Below are 5,000 nucleotides of genomic sequence, written 5' to 3'. Positions count from 1 at the left end.
GTTCATAAGAACTATCCTAGAATACGTCTCCACAGTATGGTTTCCGACGATCAGCAAATCAAACATAAACAACTTATAAACATTACAAAAGGGAACACTGAGAATAATAGCTTGATAGGACACCTACACACAGAAACCAAAATCCTCCCAAAAGAACGTTTCATGAAAATGACAAAAACGCAATTCTACGCCAGAACCCTAAACACAAACGAACAAATCGCAAAAAAAGAGTAATGAAAATTAACAAAATAGAATAAATAAATATATGAATAAATAAATGAATAACCGAATAAATAAATAAATGAATAAACGAATAAATGAATAGATGAACAGATGAATAAATGAATAAATGAATAGATGAATAAATGAATAAATGAATAAATGAATAAATGAATAAATGAATAAATGAATAAATGAATAAATGAATAAATGAATAAATGAATAAATGAATAAATGAATAAACGAATAAACGGATAAACGGATAAACGAATAAATGAATAAATGAATAATTGAATACATGAATAAATGAATAAATGAATAAACAAATAAACAAATAAATAAATAAATGAATAAAAAAATAAATGAATAGATAAAAACACCAGCAACATAATACTCAAGCATCTACGACAACATACCACCTAAACTACATAAAACATCCACAAAATACATACACACACAGATAACTAAACAGTCCCTTCGTCAAGAAAGACCGCCAAACTTAATGCTCTGCCAATAACAACCTGATACAAGTCCAATAGAGAAAATCTTCTCACACCTGACAAGAACTACACTAGCACGCCTGCACTCAGGTAACCATCCTGCATTAAGGCAATATCAACACAAGACGGTCCTGGCCACAGAAACAAACTTCCCCAAATACAACCACTACACAGAAGACAGTTCACCTGTTACTACTATATCCCACACTAGTAATTCCCATAGAACAACGCAATTCGTGGTCCCGCCAGAAGGCCGTTGTCGGTTTCCTGGAGACCGCGGGTCCTCTGCAAGAGAAATCAGAGGCAAAGGATTGATTTATTTCAACCATCCATTTTAATATATGTTATCATATTCCTATCTATATTTAAGATAGATTTTTATTAATTGATTATACATTAGTATTTTTACGAGGGAAATTCCAAAATTAATGCTTCCTATTATTTCATTCTGCACCAAGAGAACTGAGGGGGTTGTTTATGGTGTTTTTATGATAATTGAATCTTCGCGTTCATAACCTGAATTTTTCATTTTTCTGTTGCAGATAATGACGGTATGACAGCCTAATAAAGTAACGCCTGTCATGGGTGTGTGTCAGAAGCAGAGGTGTGTCACTGAATTCCTCTACGCAGAATAAATGGAACCAATCAACATTCACCGGAGCTTGGTGAACGTTTACGGAGCCGAGGCAGATTATGACAACATGGTTAGGAGATGTGTTTGTCGAATCCGGAGTGGCGACAGGTGTGTGACAAATCGTCCTCCGGACGGCCATGCGTAGGCCTTTGTTCATCGATGGCGAAAGTGCATTGAGAAAGGGGGTGATTACATGGAGTAATAAATTCTGGAGTAAAAATGTCCGCTCGTCTTAATGGCACCCTTTCTGTTTTTGTAGCTCTTCGGCGTTTTGAGTTACGTATTATAAAAAAAAAGAGGCATTCATTTTTGGAACTACCCTCGCATTAAGATAATTTGTATGCAAGCAAAATTCAAGTACATTTATTGTGGTGTTTTTCAACAAATGAATACAATGAATATAAAAACCGACATCTATATGCTGATAAATACGTATTAATTGTGCAACAATTTTTAAAGCATCTCATACCAGAATGAAACGCATCAAACGTCAAACGATAAGAATCGCCTTTTCAAATCAAATCGTATAAAATCTACTCTTTAAAGTCAAATAGAATAACATTCGTAATATAGACGTTACACAGCAATCACAGTTCATTTCACTGTAGTTTATGAGTTATACACCAGTAAAGTAAAAAATATCTGTAAATCAAACAACGTGAGCAGGTGGATCATGAACGATATAAATGTCACTTTATAGCACTATGGAATGATAAATATTACCAGAAGAAAATTAATAAAACTGAAACACGCACTATTATTTCTCTATTTGTTTCATTTCTCTATATACTTATTTATCTTTATTTATCTATATATTTGTTTTTGTACAACTAAGGGACATAGAATGAGAGCATTAAGGATAAAGATAATGATGACCTTAACAAAACTGCCCTTGTGATATCTTTCCCTATGAATGTCTACCCAGTGTCTATCTCATCTCAATGTCTACCTTTAAGGTAGACATTGAGATGAGATAGACACTGGGTAGACATTCATGGGGATTTGCAGACTCCAAATTTGCAGACTCCAAATTTGCAGGGTATTTGCAGACTCCAAAATTTGTTGAGAGATTAGAGTTAATCTAAAACGATTATTCATAGAAATTGCCAATATTTAACTAAACAAAAACTTCTTTTATCGATGAGTCAGTCAAACTGCCGTTTTCTACGAACCAGTTTGGTCTCCACAAAGAATCACAATTTATATAATTTCTTTCTCAGAAATGAGCGTTTTTGTGCCAGACAGCCAATCCAAGGAAAAAGAAAACTTGTTTATATATACCCATAAAGCTTTTCACAGATTATTTGAGATAGCCGTCGAAATGACGTCACATTGCCTTCCTCAGCTGCATAACAGGAAATCTGTACAGGGTGACATGCCTGAATAAAATCGCTTGGCCTGGTCAGGCTACGATAATGTAGGATGGGACATGTATAACTAAATATTGGCTAAAATTGTCTAAATACCGCCATTCTAACGGCGACACTGATCAAACATGGCGTATTGTTGACATAACGAAGGCGATATTTTCGTCACCATTTACCAAGATGGTCAACCATTCGTCTGAATATTATGCTGTTATTCATTTCAGTGGTGAAACAGGTTATACTTGCAGCAGCTCCTGGTGGGCAAAGGTGGCAGTCTAGGCCCTAGCGAATAGTCTACGAGAAGAAATTCCTTCTTAGTCTTCTCCGTCGATCGCTTCGAACATATCCTAGTCACAAGGATAGAAGCGATGGAAACCACAGTGAGAGAGACAGGGACAAAGACACACACACAAAGAGAGAGAGAGAGAGAGAGAGAGAGAGAGAGAGAGAGAGAGAGAGAGAGAGAGAGAGAGAGAGAGAGAGAGAGAGAGAGAGAGAGAAAGAGAGAGAGGCAGAGACACAGACATAGACAGACAGCCAGACAGAGACAGAGAGACAGAGGCAGAGAGAGACAGAAAAAGAGACAGACAGAAAGAGAGAGGGAGAGAGAGAGAGAGAGAGAGAGAGAGAGAGAGAGAGAGAGAGAGAGAGAGAGAGAGAGAGATAAGAGGATGAGCTCACGGTAGGTGACGCTTAGCCGTGGGTAAGACCTTCCCCCGTGCCTAAGAAGAAACCCAAGACAGTACAGATGGATTGAGAAGTCTTGAATAAGTTTTAATTGTGGTAGATGCGTTTGCTGTTGGGTGTTCTGTATATTTTTCTGTACAAGAAAACACATTGTATTATAATGTGAATACCGTAGAATAAAAAAAACAAAAACAAAAGCTATGCCTAATAGCAACGGAATCATTTTAATGTTTCAAGACTTTGACCCACAACTGTACATGAAACGAAAGACGGAAGATTGAGAGACAGGACACGGGTCGTGCGGCAAAGCCAAAGGCCTCCTACCTGCAGAAGTCATCTTCGCTGGCAACTAGGGTCGGGATGGGGGGAAGAGGAGGGGGAAGGTGTTGGGGAAGGGGAAGGGGGTAGAGTGGGGGAAGGGGTAGGGGAAGGGGAAGATGAAGGGATAGAAGAGGGGAAGGGGAGGAGCGGGAGAAGGGAAAGGGGAGGCGGAGGGAGATGGTAAATGGGAAAGGAAAGGAAGAGAAGGGGAAGAGCAAGGGGAAGGGAAGGAGAAGGGAAAAAGCAGGGTAGGGGAAGTGGAAGGACTAGGGGCAAGGGGGAAGGGGAAGGGAAAGGGTAAGGGGAAAGGGAAGAGGAAGGGGTAGGGTAAGGGGAAAAGGGAAGGGGGAAGGGGGTAGGATGGGGGGAAGAGGGTAATATGGGGGAAGGGGAATGAGGTAGGGTTGGGGGGGGAAGGCTAAGGAAGGTAGGGTGGGGGAAAGGGAACAGGCAGTCACCGTCACCACCGCAGCCAGGAGGAGGAGGAGGAGGAGGAGGAGGAGGAGGAGGAGAAGGAGGAGGAGAGGAGGAGGAGGAGGAGGAGGAGGAGGAGGAGGAGGAGGAGGAGGAGGAACATGGGACGCGTGCCGAAGTTGCTTCAGTGCCAGCTAGTGTCGTGGTGGGGGCAGTGTGGCGCGGATGTGGGGCGGCGCCTCACTTGCTCGTGTGCCTGCAGAGAGCAGTGACGCCAAGGAACCTCGTTGTCGTGTTCGTGACCTTTGACCTGAGGGGCGCGGGGGTCGTGGGTCGGGAATCCGAAATAGGGTCATTGTTCTTCGAGTTCATGTGAGTCGTTACAGTGAACGAAACTTTGAGTTCTGACTGTACTGCTAAAAAAAATACATAAGAAATAAAAACACCAAGTGTCTCGCCTCTTAACACGGGAGTTTTTTTTTCTTTCCGTAGGGTTAATAAAGTCGACCGACGTCAACCAAAATATATTCACTACACGTGAACCTTAAGATCGTGGCTGAAGAATTGAAAAAGTACACAGACACACAGACACACACACACACACACACACACACACACACACACACACACACACACACACACACACACACACACACACACACACACACACACACACACACACACACACACACACACACACACACACACAGACACACACACACACAGACACACACACACACACACACACACACACACACACACACACACACACACACACACACACACACACACACACACACACACACACACACACGCACACTACTTCAAACTTAAGAAAAACTAAATAAATCGCAAACT

The 5,000-nt window shown here is 41.0% G+C and overlaps 1 protein-coding gene across 3 annotated transcripts in view; it reads left to right on the top strand.

Annotated features, from left to right (window-relative positions):
- The first annotated feature begins 4,339 nt into the window (after positions 1 to 4,339).
- LOC143029896 (uncharacterized) overlaps positions 4,340 to 5,000 on the top strand; it is a 233,532-nt gene continuing 232,871 nt past the window's right edge. Inside the window, exon 1 of one of the 3 annotated variants that reach the window (XM_076193075.1) lies at positions 4,340 to 4,436. The gene's annotated coding sequence lies outside the window, so the exon portion shown is untranslated. Of the gene's footprint in view, positions 4,515 to 5,000 lie in introns of all 3 variants that reach the window. The other 2 variants (XM_076193077.1, XM_076193076.1) reach the window with 2 other exon arrangements.

This window comes from Oratosquilla oratoria, chromosome 11 (genome assembly GCF_046742065.1).
Source record: "Oratosquilla oratoria isolate Oo_2021 chromosome 11, ASM4674206v1, whole genome shotgun sequence".
NCBI classification, from domain to species: Eukaryota; Metazoa; Arthropoda; class Malacostraca; order Stomatopoda; family Squillidae; genus Oratosquilla; species Oratosquilla oratoria.
This window is presented reverse-complemented; position numbering and strand designations above follow the sequence as displayed.